This window comes from Triticum urartu, chromosome 2A (assembly GCF_056163025.1).
Source record: "Triticum urartu cultivar PI428250 chromosome 2A, HENAU_Tu73, whole genome shotgun sequence".
NCBI lineage: Eukaryota > Viridiplantae > Streptophyta > Magnoliopsida > Poales > Poaceae > Triticum > Triticum urartu.
Genome location: NC_141874.1, coordinates 432,408,880 through 432,434,915, shown reverse-complemented (window position 1 = coordinate 432,434,915; position 26,036 = coordinate 432,408,880).

Below are 26,036 nucleotides of genomic sequence, written 5' to 3'. Positions count from 1 at the left end.
AACATACAGTTCACTCGGATGAACTATTTGTGATGAGGCAAGAGAACAGAAATGGTTCAATATAACAAGATGTGTGTGATACGCGGCAAACATGTCTGTAATCAGAAATGTGTGCGAAGACCGATAATAATGCAGACGATTGCTTCTGATAAGACGTATGTGATATGCTCTGTCTACACAACATCTATTATCCATTGTGGGACGGGCGGTCATCTGGATACGCCATAAGGATGCGAAGAGGCATGCCTATCAGCAAGGACTAGCTGTTCCACCAGTAGCTCATGTAAGAAAACTACCAAGTTAAGTGTGCTCAGGCTGGACAAGCCATCGGATGGGTGACTGGATGGGAAGTTGTGTCAATGTTAAATTCCCTCAGCTAATTTAACCTCGAGGTCCTTGTTTTTTATTTTTTATTTTTTAACACATGTTAAAGAAGGTCTACCACATTACTTTTTGACAATGTGCGATACGTGGCATACAGTTGATCCATCCGACCTATTTGTGATGGAATAGGTCGTGTGTGTTGTGGGAAAACGCTTGCTAGTATTCAACTGTTTGGGATTGATGAATTCATCACCAACGGGATCCCTAGTGTGGTCCGTGTTCATCTGATCATCATCTACTTCTTGTGCTGGCTCGATGCTAAGTTTCCATTAATTGATGGCGTTTTATGAACACGCCACCGTTTCCCGCCATTTCCTCACCTGTTTCCCGCCACCCTGCTATATTGTGCATAGGGGGCGCGCGATGCACGAAAGCGACAAGCGCATCCTGTAGCACATCCACCTTTTCCAAGCATGCCAACCCACCAAAGCGTCGCCTCTGCCATCAACCTCGTCAGCGAGGAAAACGAGCAAGCGCCACTGTCGGCGTTCTAGGAACGGGGGTCCCCAGACTTGCCTGCCTACGGCCTGCGGTGTGGCTCGAGTGGGGGCCCAGTGCGGCCCAGCTTCATCAGCTCAAGCTCAAGACCCTCGCAAGGGGCCAAGCCTTGCGGGGCGGACGAGAAGAGGCTTCCTCAGGAGCAGCCACATTAGGCAGGCTCACAAGGAGGCGAAGAGATCAAGGCAGGGGTGCCTCGCGAGGAGCCCGTGACGCAAGCCATGACGATTGAGATTAGGCGGGCGCCAGCCTGCGCAGTGTCCTTGTTTCCCCTTCGGTGCAAAGGGAGCAAGCACAGGCCAAGGTATCGGGTAAAGGTTACCATTCCGGTGCAACGAGACCAAGACCAGCAGAGCGGCAGGACGGAGGTCACCGCGGAGCCCAAGATGGCGTCATCACCAGTGCTTTTGGCAGCCGAAGACCACCTTTGGTCAGGATAACTTGTACTAGATGTTCCCCTTCAAAATGGCCAATTGTTGGCGCCCTTCCTGCTCACATTTTGGGAAGAGGACCAGGGCCTCTATAAGTAGGACTAGCCACCATAAAAGGGAGGGAGAATTCAGACCGGGTAGAACACACCGCACCAGCTCAAGAACACCTCTCGCGAGGCCGTTCTTCCCCCTGTATTGTTCATCATCAGCCCCTGAGGCAATCCACCACACCACACGCTGGAGTAGGGTATTACACCACATCGGTGGCCCGAACCAATATAAACCTCGTGTCCTTTGTGTGTTCTTCTTTCCAGCCTAGATTTCTTGCGAGCATAGAAGCGCGAGTCAGTAGGGGAAAGATCTCCGTGCGCACCCCAGAGTTCGAACCTTAAGGGTCTGCCGGAACCCGAAATCTGACATTTGACGCGCCAGGTAGGGGTGCGCCGGAATCCTTCTTCCTCCGCGTCGCGTTCCGTCGCCTCGCCGTTCAGATGTCGAGTGACCCGGCTGCCAACGCCGACCACTGGGCGGCGTGGCCCGCCCACACCGTGTCGCCGGCTTAGGGCGACCTCAAACTTGCACCTCAGGAAGCCCGCGCTTCGCAAGGCGCTGCGGGGCGCGGGCGACGCGGCCAGATGCTGCCTGCCCTCACACCACGCCAGGTGCGGGCTGCAACAAGGGCCTCAAACCACGCCGCGGCCACAGCGCCGCACACCCGACGGGAACAGTCGAACTCCAGGGCCACGCTCACGGTGGCCCGAGAGCTGCTACGATGCCGGCTACTGGAGGGTGGCCGCGACGTGTTGTTGGAGTGAGTAGGCGAGCTCCTGGACGCTGCCGCCTCAGGAGCACCTCCTTTCTGCGTCCAGCTGCCGCCCCAGATCCAGGGCGGGCCGTATGGCAACATTATACGTGCTCACGCAACTTCAAGCGGACTCCAGGGCCCGTTCAGTGCCAACGCCTCCGTCGGCACCGGGCGGCAAGTCGCGCCGGCCCCATCTCCGTCCAGCGAAGGGGTGCACGCCGCGGCCTTCGGCTTCGGCGGACCGCTCCGCCATCACCCCCAAGACGATGCTCCAAGCCGGACTATGTGGCATGCGGGGCGCTACGGTGAGGCCCACGAGGCGGTGGCCCCAGAAGCTTATGTGCCCCGCATGGTGGATCAGGGGTGCGCACTTAAAGAAGATCATGGCTCATTCCTCGGGCCAGGCTGGGGCGAGGAGGCGCTAGAAGCTGAGCTCTTTCAGGAACCCCAAGAGAGCCTCGACAACCGCACCGGCGGCAACACCTATCAGGTACCACTCATTCCTCAGGAGCAAGCCTATGCTAACCATGGGTCGCAGGAGATACAGGTCACCGCAGCAGATGGCTGCCCCAATGCTGCATCCTCCTATCCCTCAGGAGGAGGGTGCAGGGGGCTGCAGGAGAGGGGCCAAGATCCGGGTTCGCCCCCGTGGCGGTTGGAGCAAGGCGCTCTCAGGAGGTAGGCCATCTGCCGGGGGGGGGTGCCCCAGGGCCTGCCCCCGACAGAGGACCCGTGGTCGTCGGGGAACCGCTGGCGACCGCTCTACCCCATTGGCGTCGTCCTTGGTCTCCGGCCGCCGTCAGTGGCGGTAGAGTGAGTCGCAAGGCGGGGCCCTCGTCAGGCGATATGAAGCAAGGCTGGTACCTGTGAGGAAGGCCTAGTGCCTGTGAAGCTCACCGCCCGTGACACTCTCACATAATAATGAGTGGGGCTGTACACGCCCCGGAGTCTCTGGAGAGCCGCCCTCGGGCCTCGGGGGCTCCCGCCCACGCCCAGTGGCAGCACTTAGCTCCGCGCTGGTGAGAAGACGTCGAAGATTACACTAGGTGCCAGACGCGGCCTTTTGCTTTTCGCTTCTTCCTTTTTGGCAAGTTTCTTCGGTTTGGATTTAAGTTGGATTTGAGCTTGAGACTTGCGTGTGTTTGGGGAAGGGGTGTTTAGTCTCGTTCGAGCAATCTCTCGTGTTCTGATTTCGGCTTTGCGTCCAAAGTTAGCGTCGGCTGCCCCCCCTCACGAGCCCCTCGCGAGCCGGGCCAGGCCAGGCATGACTACAGACGGGACTGCTGTCACCGCACCCTCTCCGGAGGTTCGCATCGCAGGATCAACAGGATAATCAGAAGACACCTGAGGCGCGGCGGCCCCCGCGGGCCTGCTCGGAACTCGTCGGAGTCGAAAGGTAAACAAGTCGGCTGACCCATCACCGGGCTAGTAGCTAAGCTCACACACAACGTTATGTTTACTAGGATACTGATCGCAAACCTTTACATGAGGGGCCTCCCCTCCCAAAATGCTCTTACATTCTTCAGGGACGAGCCCGAACCTTCTTCGTGCAGGGTAAACAACAGCGACATACGGTCAGTCGGACATATCACTCACCACATCTTCTGGGGCACCCCCGGAGGCATCACTGGCGTCGCTGATATTGTCGCCGCCACCGCCAACACCTCCGACAGCGCCAGGCTCGTCCACAATGCCGCCTTCATCGGCGGCCACAATCACGCCATCAGCGTCAGACGCAAAGGCCCTGACGAGGGCGTCCACGTTGTCCTCCACCCATTGCGCCAGGTCGCCCCGGACGACTATGGGCACGGGTGCGATGGCAGCGTCGAAGTCGAAGTGGGGGTCCTGCCCTGCAGATAGCTGAAGACACAGGAGAAGGCACGCCTGAGCAAGGCTCGGCTCCTCTCTTCGACAAGCCAACGGGACCTCTCGGAGCGGTTCTCCAGAAGCGTCACCACGTTGGTGAAAAACTGGAGGTTGCCGGCGTAGCTGGCCTCATGCGGCTCCTTAGCGGCAGCCTCGCAAATGTTGCCCAAAGCTGTGTTAGCCCTCTCCCTAAGCGTTCGAAGCATGGGGGCATGCACGTGTTCCAGAACCCGCCGCTGACGGATCTCGTCCTCATTCCGCTGCGCGATGGCCTCGGCGTCATCAACCCTCTGTTGGAGAAGAAGCAGCTTGGCCCGAGAAGAGGCCAGCTCTGCCTGCATTGTGCCAAGGGCGGCTGCGGATGAGTCCGCACGCCGCGTCACTTCAGCCAGTTTGGCCCTGAGGGCCGTAGTCCTACCCTCAGCCTCGGCCCTGATCAGCTCCAACCTCGCTTCGTATTCGCGCTTGAAGGCCGAGCGAGCTTCCGCCACGCGGCGGTCGACCTCTTCCTGGACCCGGACTTCGCGCATAGCAACGTCATCCTCCGCCTGAGCCACCAGGCGCTCCCTCGTCTCCAACTGCTCAAGGTCAAGGTTGCACTCGGCGGCCTCCAGCGTCAGCGCCTCCTTGCGCTTCAGCAGCTCCGCTTGGTCGACGGAGGCCCCCTACAGTGACTCAAGGGTCGCCTGGCGTAGTTCCACTTGCCGCTTCAGGAAGTTGCTCCAGGCTTGGAGCTCCCATGCACGCTCCTCCGCATCTCTGCGCCGACGGTCTGCTTCCCGAGCCTCCTCGACGGCCTGGGAGCAGGCCTCCCGCGAAGCCACCAGTGACGCTTCAGCCTTCGCGTTGTCAAGATCACATTGGTGACGGGCGAGGGCGACGGCTACCTTCAGTTTGCGCCTATCCTCAACAAGGCGCAAACCTTCAGCCTCGAGGCGCGCATCCTCGCTAGCAAGCTCTGCCCCGATCCGGCTCACCGCATCCACCGCCCCCTGGAGGAACTCTTGGCGAAGGGCGCGACGCTCCCGAGCGCGCCTGAGCACGTCTTTCGCATCACCCTCTTCCACCGGAGTATGCGGAGGGCCCCGAGGCGGCATGCCCCCTCCCGGCGCGGGGCTGGGGGCTGGAGCTCTAGCCGTCGCCGAATGGACCCCTCTGGGAATCTAGCCTGGCGTCGGTCCACCCACGGAGGAGGAGCTGAAGGCAGACTTCAACCATTCACCCTCTATGATCAAAGGAGGAATGCGGGGCAAGCCGGATCTGCCCCAGGAGGACTCGTGAAGAAAGGACAGCGGGCACGTAGGCTCAAGGTGCCCGGTGGAGCGGACTGCCCCACTGACCGGTCCAGCAGCGGGGGTGCCGCTCGAGCTCGGCGCGCCTAGAGCCAGCAGGGAAGGCGAAGCTTTGGGGGCTGGCTCCCGGGCCGACTCGGCGAATTTGGCAGGACGGGGCCTGAAAGGCCACAATCAGCCGCAGGGATAGTAAAGTAAATGAGTAGAGAAAGAAGAGGACTTACTCGTCCATGGCGAAGTACTTCCTGCGCTTCAACAAGCGGCAAGGGCGGTCGTCGCCACCCAAGGCCTCCTTCCTATTGCGGAGGGCCTCGAAATCTACACGGAACCGACCTAAGCGCCCGACGCAGGGGTCGGCCTGGGGCGCGGAAGAAGCGTCAAGAAGATCAGCGCCGAAGGAGCCGGCCTGGGGGACGCCATCAGGCATCGCCTCGCGAGGAACGGCCGGGGCCTCGGGAGCCCCGGCCTCAAGCCGAGGGCCGCAACTCCGCGCCAGCCGCCGCTCCAGGGTGGGCCTCGGGAGGCGCCGCCTTCAGGGCTTCTCGCGGCATCGGCACCTCGACATCAGTCGCCTTAGCTCCCGCCGGTTCTCATCTCCCCACTCTATCGCCTGAGGAAGGACAACTGTGGACGACAGGGGGAGCAACCACGGCGGCTAGGTTCTCACGGGGCCTCGTGAAGCCAGCCGGGCGCAGCCCCACTCGTCGAAGCGGGGCCTCGTGAAGCCAGCCGGGAAGCCCTTGGGTGCAGTCACATTGAGCGCCCTCAAACTCTGGAAGCGGCGCCAGACGAAGGCGAGCCGGGGGCTCGCGAGCATCTCATGGTCCCAGCCCGAGTGGGGAACAACAGGCAAGGTCGGGTGCGAGAGCAGAGGGTTGGGCACTCTGACGTCCACATACAGCCATCGCTCTCTGAACCTGGCCTCAGAAGGAGGAAGGCCGAAGTCGATCCCCGAAGCGGCCGTCTCTGGCACGGCGAAGAAGCCCACGCACCCTGAGCACTGAGTGGGGTCGCTCAAGCGCAAGGAAAAGAAGTGGTGCAGTAGAGCAACGGAAGGAGGAATGCCTACCATTGCCTCGCAAACAAAAGCAAAGACAACCAGAAGGGTAATGGACTCAGGCCTGAGGTGCATCATGCGGATCTGATAATGGGAGAGCACCGCATTGAAGAAAGTGGAAAAGGGGGGGAACCAAACCCTCCCACAGGGCATCGACGAAGAATCGGACCTCCGTGACGATCCTATCAAGGGAAGCATGGGACACAGGCCAAACTGTGGTCCTGCCGCACTCATTGAAGGTAGTGGCAAGGGCAGAGCGGACCTTGTTCAAGGCTTCTGGATTGAGTATGATCGACCGATCAACAGCGGGGGCCGCCACCGGAGGTGAGCGGGGCGAAGGCGTGGGCTTCTTCCCCTTTCCTTTCTTTGTTGGCGCCATGGCGATGGAAAAAGGGAAGAGCTCGAGCCGTATTGGCGGCGGAGGTTGGAGCTCGAAGAAGAAGGAAAGGTAGGAGGCAAGCGAGCAGCAGAAAGGGGAACAACTGTGTGCAACTACGGGTCCGCTTAGCCGGGCGCATGACAAGGCGTCGTGGGGAAGCACAAACGCCCACGTCCAACCAATCGCCACGCGGCGCCCGAGGCCGCAGGCTATTGGGGCCCGTGGCGCTTCGCGCTTGCCCCTTAGCTTCTCTGCTAAGCTAAGCCCGGGCGCGCCTTGGGCCTGGGGGCTACTGTCGGCGTTCTGGGAACGGGGGTCCCTAGACTTGCCTGCCTGCGGCCTGCGGTGTGGCTCGAGTGGGGGCCCAGTGCGGCCCAGCTTCATCAGCTCAAGCTCAAGACCCTCGCAAGGGGTCAAGCCTTGCGGGGCGGATGACAGGAGGCTTCCTCAGGAGCAGCCTCATCAGGCAGGCTCGCGAGGAGGCGGAGAGATCAAGGCAGGGGTGCCTCGCGACAAGCCCGTGACACAAGCCATGACGATAGAGATTAGGCGGGCGCCAGGCGAGCGCCGGCCTGCGCAGTGTCCTTGTTTCCCCTTCGGTGCAAAGGGAGCAAGCACAGGCCAAGGCATCAGGCAAAGGTTACCATTCCGGTGCAACGAGACCAAGACCAGCAGAGCGGCAGGACGGAGGTCACCGTGGAGCCCAAGACGGCGTCATCACCACTGCTTTTGGCAGTCGAATACCACCTTTGGTCAGGATAACTTGTACTAGATGTTCCCCTTCAAAATGTCCAATTGTTGGCACCCTTCCCACTCACATTTTGGGAAGAGGATCAGGGCCTCTATAAGTAGGACTAGCCACCATAAAAGGGAGGGAGAATTCAGACCGAGTAGAACACACCGCACCAGCTCAAGAACACCTCTCGCGAGGCCGTTCTTCCCCCTGTATTGTTCATCATTAGCCCCGGAGGCAATCCACCACACCACACACTGGAGTAGGGTATTACACCACATCGGTGGCCCGAACTAGTATAAACCTCGTGTCCTTTGTGTGTTCTTCTTTCCAGCCTAGATTTCTTGCGAGCATAGAAGCGCGAGTCGGTAGGGGAAAGATCTCCGTGCGCACCCAGAGTTCGAACCTTAAGGGTCTGCCGGAACCCGAAATCCGACAGCCACGGCCCATCGAGGTCGAGGCGCTTCCCGGCAACGTGATGGACGACGCTGTGATGCGCGTCATCGCCAGGGTTGAGCAGACCTTTGGCGCATGGCGCTCGAGCTCCGCGGATCAAGATAGGCATGTCAGCGCCGACAGGCTGCAGCTCGCCGCACAACATGATCGATGGCGCACCGCAGAGCAAGCTAGGTGCGTCGCGCCGATAGGCTGTGGCTCACTGCACGACGAGACCGTTGGAGCGCCGCACAGCAAGAGGCGTGGCGCGCCGCACAGCAAGAGCGGATCCATCGGCGCTTGCCTGCTGTCGACACGGCGTCGCAGCTGGGTACATGTCCCGTCAGTACCCCCATTCCTCACCAGGAGTGGGCAGAGGCCCTCAGCGTCGTACTTGCACCAGATGTTGGCCACGCCGTACTTGCACCGGATGCCCGCCGCGCTGTTCGCATGGGTGTCGCCGTTCGCCTTGTCCACGGCCCGCTGGATGCCAACACGCTGGTCCGTAGGCTCGACCGCCTCCTTGGCCCAGGTATCCACCTGGGCGCAGTAGAGGAACATGGCCGTCGCATACTCGAGCTGGTGATCTCCGATGAAATAGCCAACTTGGAGCTCGAGATCGTGCTCCAGATGTACCGCGAGCGTGTTGACCACTTGGACGAACGCCTGCACTAGTTCAGGCAGAGCCAAGAGCTACCCTAGGCAAGGGCTGCTGGTCATGGTCTCATGGACGCGTTTTATTTTGAGAAGTTGTTTCGACGTGGATAGCTTTCTATTCACAACAATCATAGTATTGCTCTGTTTATTGCTCGGTTTCAATGTGTGTACTCTGTTTTCCATTCTTATATGTTCTGTTTCAATGTGTGTGTGTATACGCTTTCCATTCTATATATATGGATGATAACAACTAGATTCAAATTAGTATACAAAAACAGATAAAAAATGGAATTCATAATGTATATATATATAATATCATCACATATACGTGATGATACTTAACTACTAGGTACAATGCATAAAATTGAAAACGAACAATACTAAAACTAATAATCCCTCCTGGGGCCAGTATTCCGGCAGCCCCTCGCCAGCAGCTCCCTGGTGCGCGGCGTCTTTCCAGTGCGGAGGCAGTACTCCAACTCCTCCGCCTTGCAGCGCTTGACGTACCGATCTGCCTCTTGCTGGCGGACGCGCGCGACCGATCTTGCCATTTCGTTGGGCGCCCACCGGAGCTCCTTGTCGGTGGCACGCTGGAGCTTATCGACCTACCTCCACGCGGCGACGAGGCGCCCAGTGCCTATGACCTTCCTCGCGAAGTACCCGTCTTCGTACACCTCCTCAGCACGATGACGCGCCCGCCCCCAAAGCTTCACCGCCTCCTTTTTCCAGGCGGCATCATGGGCTTCACAGGCCGCCTGGTACCTGGCTTCCTCCTCCACCATCTCCTTCTTGAATGCCACTTGCCTGGCTTTCTCAGCCGCCGGCAGTGACTTACACAGACAAAGATTGTACTGGCCCCAAAACCAATCCAAAGTTGGGGGGTCCGGCGCAACCTTGTTAGGCGGCGAGTAGGGGTCCTCGTCGCTGCTAATCGAGTGAGCGTCCTCGGGGGGCGGTGACTCCTCGTCGGCGTGTGGGAAGACCGGCGGTGCCATGGCAGAGATTTGAGAGAGAGAGAGAGAGGGAGAGAGGGGAGGATGTAGATGAGAATGCAGGCGGGACGACGTGAGCAAGGTAGTATTTATTGGCGGTCGGAATCTAGATCGATGGGGATAGTACATGATACGTCTCCAACGTATCTATAATTCTTGATTGCTCCATGCTATATTATCTACTCTTTTGGACATTATTAGGCTTTATTATCCACTTTTATATTATTTTTGGGACTAACCTATTAACCGGAGGCCCAGCCCAGAATCGTTGTTTTTTGCCTGTTTCAGGGTTTCGAAGAAAAGGAATATCAAACGGAGTCCAAACGGAATGAAACCTTCGGGAACGTGATTTTCTCATCCAATACAACTCAGGAGACTTGGACCCTACGTCAAGACACGTAACAAGGGGCCGCGAGGTAGGGGCGCGCCTACCCCCCAGGCGCGCCCTCCACCCTCGTGGGCCCCTTGTTGCTCCACCGACGTACTTCTTCCTCCTATATATACCCACATACCCCCAAACGATCAGATACGGAGCCAAAACCCTAATTCCACCGCCGTAACTTTCTATATCCATGAGATCCCATCTTGGGGCCTCTTCCGGAGCTCCGTCGGAGGGGGCATCGATCACAGAGGGCTTCTACATCAACACCATAGTCCTTCCGATGAAGTGTGAGTAGTTTACTTCAGACCTACGGGTCCATAGTTAGTAGCTAGATGGCTTCCTCTCTCTTTTTGGATCTCAATACAATGTTCTCCCGCTCTCTTCTGGAGATCTATTTGATGTAATCTTCTTTTTGCGGTGTTTTGTTGAGACCGATGAAATGTGGGTTTATGATCAAGTCTATCTATGAATAATATTTGAATCTTCTCTGAATTCTTTTATGTATGATTGGTTATCTTTGCAAGTCTCTTTGAATTATCATTTTGGTTTGGCCTATTAGATTGATCATTCTTGCAATGGGAGAAGTGCTTAGCTTTGGGTTCAATCTTGCGGTGTCCTTTCCCGGTGACAGTAAGGGCGGCAAGGCACATATTGTATTATTGCCATCAAGGATAACAAGATGGGGTTTTCTTCATATTGCATGAGTCTATCCCTCTACATCATGTCATCTTGCTTAAGGTATTACTCTGTTTTTAACTTAATACTCTAGATGCATGCTGGATAGCAGTCGATGAGTGGAGTAATAGTAGTAGATGCAGGCAGGAGTCGGTCTACTTGTCTCGGACGTGATGCCTATATACATGATCATACCTAGATATTCTCATAACTATGCTCAATTCTGTCAATTTCTCAACAGTAATTTGTTCACCCATCGTAGAATACTTATGCTCTTGAGAGAAGCCACTAGTGAACCTATGGCCGCTGGGTCTATCTTTATCATATCAATCTCCTACTACTTAGTTATTTACTTTGCTATTTACTTTGCCTTTATTTTTCTTTGCATCTTTATCATAAAAATACCAAAAATATTATCTTATTATATCTATCAGATCTCACTCTCGTAAGTGGCCCTATAGGGATTGACAACCCCTATTTGCGTTGGTTGCGAGGATTTATTTGTTTTGTGCAGGTGCGAGGGACTCGCGCATAGCCTCCTACTGGATTGATACCTTGGTTCTCAAAAACCGAGGGAAATCTTACGCTACATTGTTGCATCATCCCTTCCTCTTCGGGGAAAACCAACGCAGTGCTAAAAGAGGTAGCAGTACACATGCCGGTCGCCGGAATTTACGAGTACTGTAGTTTGAATTACACACAATTCCCACAGTAAATCCATGTGTGAACATAATAGCCAACATCCGTGTGTGAACATAATACCTGACAGTTTCCAATGCAGAACCGTGTCTGATTAATGATCCCCGCCATTCACCTACCAAACTTCGAGCCGCGAGATAGACTACCAATCCTATGGGGGCCGGTTATCTTGCCAGATCTTTACATTTTCTCTTTTGAACACCAGATATTTACATCATCTGATGATTTTTTAACTCGCACACAAGTACACAAAAATATGATTTTTCAAACTGTTTGGATTATGGTCATTAAATGGTTAGAAAATAACTTAAATCTCTTTAAAAGGTCAATGACCCCTGAAACTTACCAAATTTTCACATGTCAGTTGTATTAGTGCACGTTAAACGTAGGAAAAAATTTGAAGGCCGTAAGAGGAAGCTATCTTCTGTTCGTCATCAAACATGCATTGTTCCCTCTTGGAACCACGAACCTTCTAGCGAGTTGCTCCGGTTTGTGAGGGGCATGTGTCCAAACATTCGTCAAACATGCCAAGTTCTTTACCACATCATCTTGGTGGCATGACATTACATCAACCAAGGTTTCATGTGTTTCTGATCATTTTTCTATTTTTTGAATAAAAATACCATGTCACTCCATGCATACGTATGCATGTGTCCATGTCGTGAGACCAATATGTTTGAAAATTCCTTCTAATTTATTGCACATGGAATTAACTCGCACACAAGTACACATATATGATTTTTCAAGCTGTTTTGGTTAGGCGTTGCATGTAGATGTAGTTCAAATTTGAATTACGGTCATTAAATGGTTAGAAAATAACTTAAATGTCTTTGAAAGGTCAAATGACCCCTAGAATTTTCCAAAATTTCACATTACAGTTGTAGTAGTGCACGTTAGACGTTGAAAAAATTTCAAGGCCGTAAGAGGAATTTATCTCCCGTTCGTCATCAAACATGCATTGTTCCATTTCAGAACCACGAACCTTCTAGCGAGTTGCTCTGGTTTGTGAGGGGTGTGTGTCCAAACTTTCGTCAAACATGCTAATTTCTTTACAAAATTATCTTGATGGCATCACATTAAATCAAGCAAGGTTTCGTGTTTTTCTGATCATTTTTTAATTTTTTGGAATTAAAATGCCATGGCATGCACTCCATGCATGTGCCCATGCCTTGCACCAATATGTTTGCAAATTCCTTCGAATTTACTGCACATGGAATGATGAGGACATGACTACCTTGGATACGACCAAAAATATTGCATACATGCATATTTGTCAGGTGATTTCTAATGCAAACTATTCAATAATCTATTTATGTTATCCAGAACAAAAATACTTCACACACTTTTGTGTTTTGTCTAATTGCAGGTGTATGGGACATTTGTACAATCCACATATGAAGACAAGGGAAAAGGAAAAGTCTAGGTTGTGTTCAAAAAGTCCTCTCACGTCACTTTTGGGCCAAGAGAAGATAGAGTCCAAGTCTCTCACGTTCTGGATTCAGATTCGGACTGCACAGACATACCTGACTCAAAACGCCAACAACTTTTTCATACGGACTCCGAATTGGGTGATTCTTTTTTTGTTGGAAACTAGATTTCGTGCTATTTCCAACCCAATTGGATTCACCTTCAAATTCATCCGGAGCGTTGAGTTACGGACGAAACAATCTGACGTTGCAGCAGAATCCGAGTCAAACTACAAGCCCAAAGGTGTTGCATCACCTCCACTTGGGCCCATGAGCCTTGTACGACCTAGGGTTAGTTTTAGGCTGCCTTGGGACGTCCTCCCACCTCCTTGGCCGCCACCCCTTGCTCCTATATAAGTACATCCATCTAGTAGCTTTTTCCTTGGGATTTGTTTAGTTAAAAGTTAGCCATTGCAACTTCGTGTACTTCGTTTGTGTCCAACGACCAGACCAAGACCGCTTACGGATCCCCACCATTATCAATACCTCATATATATTTGCAATATTCAGATTGCTTTATCATATTCTTGCTCGTTCTTCGATTGCTTGCAGGAATAGACCTTCGTGGTCAGGCTGACCGTGCTTCCGGCATCGTCAGTAACCTTAGGAGATTGGTTTAGCGATTGCTAAGGCGCAACGTCGTGCACGTTTGTAGTCGGATCGTCAAAGTCGTCTCCACAAAATCGATAGTTATCATCTCATCAAAAGATCGGGACACCCTCGCCTCTATCAAGTGGTATCAGTTTTCAGGTTGCTCGGTGAGAATTTCCAGTTTTCCTAGATTAGATTTATTTTCTTACCTATTGTCCAAGAAAAAGCCACAAAAAAGAGTTAGATCTATTCATCCTTGGTCCAAGCCAGTCTGAGCCTTTGCAATTTTCTTTTCATTGCTTGCATAGTTGAATTATCGGTTGCATCGTCGTGTCGAGTTGCTGGTCTTAGTGTCTAGTTCGTTTAGAGTTTCGAGTTCTGTTCACATTAGTCACGCCACCGCTGCATCATTATCTCTTCCGCTGTCCACCACCCATCCATCAATTTCCACCACGTGCTACCCACCATTCATTGTCATAATAATAGTTGAGATCGTTCACATCTTCACTTGATCCAATCTGCATCTTATCTAGTTTGTTTTGGAAAGAGGGAGAAAAAAACGAGAGAAAAAAAGTCAGAGAAAAAAAAGTCAGAGAAAAAAAGGAGAGAAAGAAAAAAAAAGTGTGAGGAAAAAAAAGAAAAAAAAACAAAATTCGGATCTTTTTAGACTCAATCTCGTAGTTGAATTCGGATTGGAATCTGTTTTGTGCATTGTTCAGTAAAACAGCTTGGCTGTTGTTTCACATCATTATCTTTACTGCCGTTGTGATCTTCACTTATATCTTGCTGTCCAGAGCTACTTAGTATCCTTCATTGATGCTAGTTGTGCTACGACGTGACCTCATTAGTGTTCTAGGCTCGCGTCTCTAGTTCGGTCTAGCCTAGGACCAGCACAGTACCGTCGTTGAGCGTTTATTCAACATTGCATCTCTGGATTGATTATTGCTAATCTTTTGCTACCATATATAGCCAACCCAGCTCCACATATTTCTACATCGTGTATACGCATGTTCCCCTGGCAATCGCTTTACACAATCTTCGGAGTTATTTGACACCGCTAGTTGCCTCTCACCACCTGCCGCATGGTAAGAACTTGTAAGATATTGATATTTGCTTTACTGTGAGCACTTTACAACCACATCCTAGTAGTTCATAGGAACATTATTCTCGAATTTTGGTTCTTGTTTCTACTAATCATGACAGGTTCCAGAGATAGAAGTTCTTGGACGACGGACACATCTTCACCATCACGAGAGTTGGGACAACACACACAAGCATATGGTCAGGTTATCTCTTTACCATCATTTGAGGGTAGATTTAATCCTGCTATTTATCTAGCTTGGGAGCTTGAAGTAGAACAAGTTTTTAGTCACCATGATTTTTCTGAACTTGAGAGAGTACGAGCTACCATTAGAGCATTTACTGGTTTTGCTTCTGTTTGGTGGAGTGTACATTGTAAGAAAAACATTGATAACCAACCCACAACTTGGAAAGTTTTGAAAGCTGTAATGAGACAACAATTTTTTCCTCCTTACTATCGTCGTGAATTGCGTTGCAAATTGGAGCAATTCAAACAAGGCAGTAACAATGTTCATGCTTACTACCAAGAGTTCAAATCTTATATGCATCATTGTGACATAGAAGAATCTGAGGATGATACAATGAATAGATTTTTTGATGGTTTGAACCATGATATTCAGGCAAGATTTCGGTATATTCCTCGTTGTATTACTGGTATGTATGTCCGTGCTTGTACCTTTGAGAGACAGATACAGGAGGATGCATTGGGTGACTACAACAACTACTATTCCAGTTCATGCTCACCATCGCCGGTTGGTTACTCCACTATTGCACCTACTAGAGCAGCCCCACCTCGGATTGTGAGCGCAATATCATCTCAAGAGTATGGTACATTGTCAACGTCCGTACCTACATCAGCTACATCTTTGCGAGGTAACAGTAAAGGTATTGATGATATAACTTCACATGAGAATGAAGCATGCCTAGTTAACTTGAATGCATCATGTGTTGAGTTACCTGTTGATTTGAGCACACCACCTATTTTAGAGACTCTTGTTACTGTCATGAATGCGTCATGTGATCAAACAACTGAAATATCAACAATTTTGAGTGCACCCATTGAATTAACTGTTGATGCAAAAGAACCAATGTTTAATCATTTTGATATGACCTCTAATCTTGATGATGATTCTGTGTCCAATGACTTATTGCATGTTTGCTTATTTAAGCATGTTGTAGCATGTAAATTTGATGCAAGTAAGGTTTATTCATCGAAGTTAGGATGGTTTAATGATGAACATTGCCAATCTTTTGAAGAGAATAAGAGCTTCACTTATATGTGCAAACTGAGTTCCAATATTTTCATGCCTTCTACTTCCTGTGATAATTTTTTGGCTTTAGATTTTATGAACAATGAAAGTTACTCATGTATACATGTGACATATGTGCAAAAATCAAGGGAAGTTAAAATGGATAACATATACATATACAACATGTACACCTTGTCTCTTTTGTTAGCCACATTTCAGATTAAGAAATGCCGAGGACGGCTTTATTTTCAAAAAGGGGAGGATGATGAGGACATGACTACCTTGGATACGACCAAAAATATTGCATACATGCATATTTGTCAGGTGATTTCTAATGCAAACTATTCAATAATCTATTTATGTTATCCAGAACAAAAATACTTCACACACTTTTGTGTTTTGTCTAATTGCAGGTGTATGGGACATTTGTACAATCCACATATGAAGACAAGGGAAAAGGAGAAGTTTAGGTTGTGTTCAAAAAGTCCTCTCACGTCACTTTTGGGCCAAGAGAAGATAGAGTCCAAGTCTCTCACGTTCTGGATTCAGATTCGGACTGCACAGACATACCTGACTCAAAACGCCAACAACTTTTTCATACGGACTCCGAATTGGGTGATTCTTTTTTTGTTGGAAACTAGATTTCGTGTTCTTTCCAACCCAATTGGATTCACCTTCAAATTCATCCGGAGCGTTGAGTTACGGACGAAACAATCTGACGTTGCAGCAGAATCCGAGTCAATCTACAAGCCCAAAGGTGTTGCATCACCTCCAGTTGGGCCCATGAGCCTTGTACGACCTAGGGTTAGTTTTAGGCTGCCTTGGGACGTCCTCCCACCTCCTTGGCCGCCACCCCTTGCTCCTATATAAGTAGATCCATCTAGTAGCTTTTTCCTTGGGATTTGTTTAGTTAAAAGTTAGCCATTGCAACTTCGTGTACTTCGTTTGTGTCCAACGACCAGACCAAGACCGCTTCCGGATCCCCACCATTATCAATACTTCATATTTATTTGCAATATTCAGATTGCTTTATCATATTCTTGCTCATTCTTCGATTGCTTGCAGGAATAGACCTTCGTGGTTAGGCTGACCGTGCTTCGAGCATCGTCAGTAACCTCAGGAGATTGGTTTAGCGATTGCTAAGGCGCAACGTCGTGCACGTTTGTAGTCGGATCGTCAAAGTCGTCTCCACCAAATCGATAGTTATCATCTCACCGAAAGATCGGGACCCTCGCCTTTATCTCCTAGGCTAGACCGAACTAGAGACGCGAGCCTAGACCAGCACAGTACCGTCGTTGAGCGTTTATTCAACATTGCATCTCTGAATTGATTATTGCTAATCTTTTGCTACCATATATAGCCAACCCAGCTCCACTTATTTCTACACCGTGTATACGCACGTTCCCCTGGCAATCGCTTTACACAATCTTCGGAGTTATTTGACACCGCTGGTTGCCTGTCACCACCTGCCGCATGGTAAGAACTTGTAAGATATTGATATTTGCTTTACTGTGAGCACTTTACCACCACATCCTAGTAGTTCATAGGAATATTATTCTCGAATTTTGGTTCTAGTTTCTACTAATCATGACAGGTTCCAGAGATAGAAGTTCTTGGACGACGGATACATCTTCACCATCACGAGAGTTGGGACAACACACACAAGCATATGGTCAGGTTATCTCTTTACCATCATTTGAGGGTAGATTTAATCCTGCTATTTATCTAGCTTGGGAGCTTGAAGTAGAACAAGTTTTTAGTCACCATGATTTTTCTGAACTTGAGAGAGTACGAGCTACCATTAGAGCATTTACTGGTTTTGCTTCTGTTTGGTGGAGTGACATTGTAAGAAAAACATTGATAACCAACCCACAACTTGGAAAGTTTTGAAAGCTGTAATAAGACAACAATTTTTTCCTCCTTACTATCGTCGTGAATTGCGTTGCAAATTGGAGCAATTCAAACAAGGCAGTAACAATGTTCATGCTTACTACCAAAAGTTCAAATCTTATATGCATCATTGTGACATAGAAGAATCTCAGGATGATACAATGAGTAGATTTTTTGGTGGTTTGAACCATGATATTCAGGCAAGATTTCGGTATATTCCTCGTTGTATTACTGGTATGTATGTCCGTGCTTGTACCTTTGAGAGACAGATACAGGAGGATGCATTGGGTGACTACAACAACTACTATTCCAGTTCATGCTCACCATCGCCGGTTGGTTACTCCACTATTGCACCTACTAGAGCAGCCCCACCTCGGATTGTGAGCGCAATATCATCTCAAGAGTATGGTACATTGTCAACGTCCGTACCTACATCAGCTACATCTTTGCGAGGTAACAGTAAAGGTATTGATGATATAACTTCACATGAGAATGAAGCATGCCTAGTTAACTTGAATGCATCATGTGTTGAGTTACCTGTTGATTTGAGCACATCACCTATTTTAGAGACTCTTGTTACTGTCATGAATGCGTCATGTGATCAAACAACTGAAATATCAACAATTTTGAGTGCACCCATTGAATTAACTGTTGATGCAAAAGAACCAATGTTTAATCATTTTGATATGACCTCTAATCTTGATGATGATTCTGTGTCCAATGACTTATTGCATGTTTGCTTATTTAAGCATGTTGTAGCATGTAAATTTGATGCAAGTAAGGTTTATTCATCGAAGTTAGGATGGTTTAATGATGAACATTGCCAATCTTTTGAAGAGAATAAGAGCTTCACTTATATGTGCAAACTGAGTTCCAATATTTTCATGCCTTCTACTTCCTGTGATAATTTTTTGGCTTTAGATTTTATGAACAATGAAAGTTACTCATGTATACATGTGACATATGTGCAAAAATCAAGGGAAATTAAAATGGATGACATATACATATACAACATGTACACCTTGTCTCTTTTCTTAGCCACATTTCAGATTAAGCAATGCCGAGGACGGCTTTATTTTCAAAAAGGGGAGGATGATGAGGACATGACTACCTTGGATACGACCAAAAATATTGCATACATGCATATTTGTCAGGTGATTTCTAATGCAAACTATTCAATAATCTATTTATGTTATCCAGAACAAAAATACTTCACACACTTTTGTGTTTTGTCTAATTGCAGGTGTATGGGACATTTGTACAATCCACATATGAAGACAAGGGAAAAGGAGAAGTTTAGGTTGTGTTCAAAAAGTCCTCTCACGTCACTTTTGGGCCAAGAGAAGATAGAGTCCAAGTCTCTCACGTTCTGGATTCAGATTCGGACTGCACAGACATACCTGACTCAAAACGCCAACAACTTTTTCATACGGACTCCGAATTGGGTGATTCTTTTTTTGTTGGAAACTAGATTTCGTGTTCTTTCCAACCCAATTGGATTCACCTTCAAATTCATCCGGAGCGTTGAGTTACGGACGAAACAATCTGACGTTGCAGCAGAATCCGAGTCAAACTACAAGCCCAAAGGTGTTGCATCACCTCCACTTGGGCCCATGAGCCTTGTACGACCTAGGGTTAGTTTTAGGCTGCCTTGGGACGTCCTCCCACCTCCTTGGCCGCCACCCCTTGCTCCTATATAAGTAGATCCATCTAGTAGCTTTTTTCTTGGGATTTGTTTAGTTAAAAGTTAGCCATTGCAACTTCGTGTACTTCGTTTGTGTCCAACGACCAGACCAAGACCGCTTACGGATCCCCACCATTATCAATACCTCATATATATTTGCAATATTCAGATTGCTTTATCATATTCTTGCTCGTTCTTCGATTGCTTGCAGGAATAGACCTTCGTGGTCAGGCTGACCGTGCTTCCGGCATCGTCAGTAACCTCAGGAGATTGGTTTAGCGATTGCTAAGGCGCAACGTTGTGCATGTTTGTAGTCGGATCGTCAAAGTCGTCTCCACCAAATCGATAGTTATCATCTCATCGAAAGATCGGGACACCCTCGCCTCTATCAAGATGATGAGGACATGACTACCTTGGATACGACCAAAAATATTGCATACATGCATATTTGTCAGGTGATTTCTAATGCAAACTATTCAATAATCTATTTATGTTATCCAGAACAAAAATACTTCACACACTTTTGTGTTTTGTCTAATTGCAGGTGTATAGGACATTTGTACAATCCACATATGAAGACAAGGGAAAAGGAGAAGTTTAGGTTGTGTTAAAAAGTCCTCTCACGTCACTTTTGGGCCAAGGGAAGATAGAGTCCAAGTCTCTCACGTTTTGGATTCAGATTCGGACTGCACAGACATACCTGACTCAAAACGCCAACAACTTTTTCATACGGACTCCGAATTGGGTGATTCTTTTTTTGTTGGAAACTAGATTTCGTGCTCTTTCCAACCCAATTGGATTCACCTTCAAATTCATCCGGAGCGTTGAGTTACGGACGAAACAATCTGACATTGCAGCAGAATCCGAGTCAATCTACAAGCCCAAAGGTGTTGCATCACCTCCACTTGGGCCCATGAGCCTTGTACGACCTAGGGTTAGTTTTAGGCTGCCTTGGGACGTCCTCCCACCTCCTTGGCCGCCACCCCTTGCTCCTATATAAGTAGATCCATCTAGTAGCTTTTTCCTTGGGATTTGTTTAGTTAAAAGTTAGCCATTGCAACTTCGTGTACTTCGTTTGTGTCCAATGACCAGACCAAGACCGCTTACGGATCCCCACCATTATCAATACCTCATATATATTTGCAATATTCAGATTGCTTTATCATATTCTTGCTCGTTCTTCGATTGCTTGCAGGAATAGACCTTCGTGGTCAGGCTGACCGTGCTTCCGGCATCGTCAGTAACCTCAGGAGATTGGTTTAGCGATTGCTAAGGCGCAACGTCGTGCACGTTTGTAGTCGGATCGTCAAAGTCGTCTCCACCAAATCGATAGTTATCATCTCATCGAAAGATCGGGACCCGATTAACTCGCACACAAGTACGCAAAAATATGATTTTTCAAACCATTATGGTTAGGCGTTGCATGTAGATGTAGTTCAAATTTGAATTACGGTCATTAAATGGTTAGAACATCACTTAAATGTATTTAAAAGGTCAAATGACCCCTGAAATTTACCAAATTTTCACATCACAGTTGTATTAGTGCACGTTAAACGTAGGGAAAAAATGAAGGCCGTAACAGGAAACTATCTCTCGTTCGTCACCAAACATGCATTGTTCCCTCTCGGAACCACAAACCTTCTAGCGAGTTGCTTCGGTTTGTGAGGGGTGCGTGTCCAAATGTTCGTCAAACATGCCAATTTCTTTACCACATCATCTTGGTGGCATGACATTATATCAACCAAGGTTTCATGTGTTTCTCATCATTTTTCTATTTTTTAAATTAAAATGCCATGTCAATCCATGCATACATATGCATGTGTCCATGTCGTGAGACCAATATAAATGAAAATTCCTTCTAATTTACTGCACATGGAATTAACTCGCACACAAGTACACATATGATTTTTCAAAATGTTTTGGTTAGGCGTTGCATGTAGATGTAGTTCAAATTTGAATTACAGTCATTAAATGGTTAAAAAATCACTTAAATGTATTTAAAGGTCAAATGACCCCTAGAATTTTCTAAAATTTCACATTACAGTTGTAGTAGTGCATGTTAGACGTAGAAAAATTTGAAGGACGTAAGAGGAAGCTATCTCCCGTTCGTCATCAAACATGCATTGTTCCCTCTCGGAACCACGAACCTTCTAGCGAGTTGCTCCGGTTTGTGAGGGGTGTGTGTCCAAACTTTCGTCAAACATGCCAATTTCTTTACCACATCATCTTGGTGGCATGACATTACATCAACCAAGATTTCATGTGTTTCTAATTTTTTTTCGAATTAAAATGCCATGCCACTCCATGCATACGTATTCATGCATATGTGTCCATGTCGTGATACAAATATGTTTGAAAAATCCTTCTGGTTTACTGCACATGGAATTAACTCGCACACAAGTACACAAATATGATTTTTCAAACCGTTTCGGTTACGTGTTGCATGTAGATGTAGTTCAAATTTAAACTACGGTCATTAAATGGCTAGAAAATCACTTGAATGTCTTTAAAAAGTCAAATGACCCCTAGAATTTTCAAAAAATTCACATTACAGTTGTAGTAGTGCACGTTAGACGTAGAAAAAATTGAAGGCCGCAAGAGGAAGCTATCTCCCGTTTGTCATCAAACATGCATTGTTCCCTCTCGGAACCACGAGCCTTCTAGCGAGTTGCTCCGGTTTGTGAGGGGTGTGTGTCCAAACTTTGGTCAAACATGCCAATTTTTTTACCACATCATCTTGGTGGCATGACATTACATCAACCAAGGTTTCATGTGTTTGTGATTTTTTTAATTTTTTGGAATTAAAATGCCATGTCACTCCATGCTTAATTGTGTCATAGACGTTAGACCAATATGTTTGAAAATTCCTTCCAATTTACTGCACATGGAATTAAATCACATACAAGTACACGAAATATGAGTTTTCAAACCGTTATGGTTAGCTATTGCATGTACATGTAGTTCAAATTTCAATTACGGTCATTAAATGGCTAGCAAATCACTTAAATGTCTTAGAAGGTCAAATGACCCTTAAAATTTTCCAAAATTTGACATGACAGTTGTATTAGTACTACAAAATTTCTTGTTCATTTAAAACACCATCCGTTGGCACTTTATTTCAAATTCGTCTTTCATAGCTAATAAAAAATATCTACAACATCACACACAATTGTTTTCTAGAAACCGTTTACGATGAAAATATCTGGGTCTATTTAAGTCTCCTTCCTTAAGCTTCGCCGGCTCGTCTGCTCTAGTGTCGGCAACCCCCGAATCCATGAATCCCGATCCCCATTCCCGCACCCCCCCTTCTTGCAAAGATGACGCCGTGGAAACGCTTTGTAAAGGCCCGTACGATGGCCGCGTCCCCCCCTCCCCCGAGCACCGCCGCCCGAGAGTGCCGCCGCATCCACATTGAGCGTGGTCGCTTCCGCCGAGAGGGCGTCTGCGGCAGCCGACAGGGCAGCTGCAGTAGCCGAGACGGCTGCTGCTGCTACAACGGTGGTTGCAAACACCGAGAGTGCTCGAGCTGCCGTCCGTGCCGCTGATGTCGCCCTAGCCCGGGTCGAGGCCATCCACGCCAAGATCGAGGATGCACACGCCAAAACATTCCAGGCCACCTCGGACTCCAGCATGCAACCCAAGTCTGAAAAGGCGACGGTGGCCATGGAGCACCTACTTCCTCATGAGGTCGCCGAGCAGGAGCTGGAGATGCAGGAGGCGGCGGAGATCGAGGAGCGCCGGGAGGAGGAGTTGCGCGTGGCCGAGGTCGAGGTAGAGAAGAGTCTGTCCTTCAAGAAATCGGCGGTGGAGTACCAGCGCGAGCTCTAGCGCAGCCACTACTACGAGTACTACAACCTTGAGGGCAGCGCCGAGGACAAGGACGAGGACGCGGTCGACTTAAGCAGGGGGGACGCGGAGTCCACCAACGGCGGCATGTCGCCATGACAAGTCATCGACGTCTTATCTCACACCGGCGATGCATAGGTCGGCGCGGCGGCAAATTTGTAATTATGCGTACTTAGGCTTTATTTTTAATGCTGGTCTTTTATTAGAGCAATGTTTAGGTCAACTGGCTCTGTGTAATTACTGAAATTGCTCAATTCAGTAAGTGTGGTATGTCCGCTGTACGCTCTTCCGTTGTTACAAATCATTTGTTAGATGTGATTTAGACACTGTCACGGTCCCAACCCATTCATACCACACCTTCAACCAAATGCATCCTAAGACAGTGTCACAGTTTGTACCTAGTATCTTAATTTGTTGCCATCTCATCAGCGGTGCCGTTAGAAAATTATTTGGCACCGCTTCAGCAGTTTGTGCAGCCAACTTTGGTCCACACATCCGAGCAGCCAAGCAGTAAAATACTAAAACTTTATGGCACAAAGGAACTGGGCATCGGAGCAACTACGTGCTCCGGAGTCCGGGTCCCTGATTTTTTTCCGCTGCATCGGCTCGCCAGTTCAGGGCATCGGTGCGAGATGTAGCAACAATTGTCTTTACACCAGTTTTGGAATACATAGTGGACGGCCTTAGTGCTATTAGTTCTATGTAACTAAATTTGTGCATGTACACTATCGGATTTCGGGTTCCGGCAAAACCCTTGAGGTTCGAACACTGGGGTGCACACAAAGATCTCCCCCCTCTCTAGCTCGCACGCTCTACGATCTCACGGCCTAGCTCGACGAACCCAAAGAACATGAGACACAAAATTTATCCTGGTTCAAGCCACCGTTGTGGTGTAATACCCTACTCTAGTGTGGTGTGGTGGATTGCCTCTTGGGCTGAGGATGAACAATTACAAAGGAAGAACAGCCTCGCGAGGAGAGGTGTTCTTGTGCTTGGTGAACTTGAGTGGTTGGGGTGCTATGGATTCAATCTAGGCCCGAATCAGCTTTTCTCCTATGGTGGTGGCTAGTCCTATTTATAGAGGCCCTGGTCCTTTTCCCAAATATTGAGCGGGAAGGGTTCCACAATGGCTAAATTCAAAGGGAGACAACTAGTACAAGCTATCCTGACAAAAGTAGTCTTCGCCTGCCAAAGGCTCTGGTGGTGACGTCGTCTTGGGCTCCACGGTGACCTCCGTCCTGCCGTCCTGTTGGTCTTGGTCTTGTTGCACCGATATGAAAACCTTTGCCTGATGCCTCGGGACTCCTCGTCTGCGCTTGCCCCTTTAGCACCAAAGAGGAAATGAGGACACTGCGCGCGCTGGCGCCCGCCTGGCTCTAGTCATCATGGCTTGCGTCACAGAAACCTCGTGAGGTGCCCCTTGCCTTGATCTCTCCGTGTAACACCCACAATGCGGCTATATCTCCCACGTGTCGAGGCACGACTTAGAAGCATAGCCGCATGGTAGGTCTGTCACAAGAGGGGTAATCTTTACGCATCCCATGTACTGAAATAGAAAGGGATAAAGAGTCGGCTTACAATCGCCACTTCACATAATACATAAATAATCCATACATCATTCAAAGTACAATCGAAGGTCCGACTACGGAACCAAAATAAAGAAAGACAACCCTAAATGCTAGATCCCTGATCGTCCCAACTAGGCTCCACTACTGATCATCAGGAAAGGAAACATAATAGCGACCCAAGTCTTCGACGAACTCCCACTTGAGTTCGGTAGCGTCCCCTGCACTGGCATCATCGGCACCTGCATCTGTTTGGAAGTATCCGTGAGTCAGAAGGACTCAGCAATCTCACACCCGCGAGATCAAGACTATTTAAGCTAAAGGGTAGTGTAGGGGATATACCCCGCGGTGTAACCCACCGGATGTATCACCCGACTGGAGTATGGCGACTCACTGGTGACCCACCCGGAGCTTGGCGACTCAAGAGTGACCCGCCCGATCTTGGCGATTCATTAGTAACCCGGCAGGCAGGTCAGACGGACGACAAGGCCCAAGGCCCAGAAGGCCGGTTCACGTTTATGGTGGGCCAGCTTAAGAGGAAAGCGTAAGGAATATTCCCTTACAAAGGAAGCAAGACTAGGACTCCACTTGTAATAGAGTAATCCTAATCCTACCAGGACTAGTCATGTAACCCGCCCCTTTAACATATATAAGGAGGGACAGGGCACCCCAAGGGGGACAGAAAACAAGATCTAGGGCTAGACACAAAGGGGGAGCCGGCTTATGCAGCGACTCTCTCATGAGCATAATAAGATCTAGCCACAAACAGCATGTAGGGCTATTACCGGATGATGTTTTCCGGGGCCTGAAGCTGTCTAAATCCTTGTCTTGTGTTGTGTTTCTCGATTCCGCTCAACCCATCTCAAGCTACTACAAAGATGCGTTGGCCTCACGACTAAGTCCTTATACTAGGACATCTGCCGTGACAATTCCACGACAGTTGACGCCCACCATGGGGCTTGCGCACGGTGGTGTTGAGTTTTTGGAGGGCTTTTTCTTAGGGTTTCGAGAAGTTTTTCTGGTGAAGAAAGATTTATCATGGAAGGATTTACGTCAACTGATATTTCATCAATCAAGGTCAAAGAAGTTTTTCAACGGCGGCATATACAAAATTAAGATCCGGGAAGGTTTAGGGTTGCAGTTTTAGTGAGCCGCCGTTTTGCGGTTGGCTTGATTGCTTTCAAACCACCAAGACCGACAGCGATTGTTTCTTGAGTCGCCGACGGACAGACTTCCGATGTAGATGCATCAATATGAGCCGACGCTTTGGTTCTTGTCCGGTTTACCGCGACCTGGAGGTGGAAGCAGCATTGACTCGGCCTCGTCGGACTGCTTCTGTTGACCGGCAACGCCTCTGAGCTGCTGCAGCCAGAGTTCCC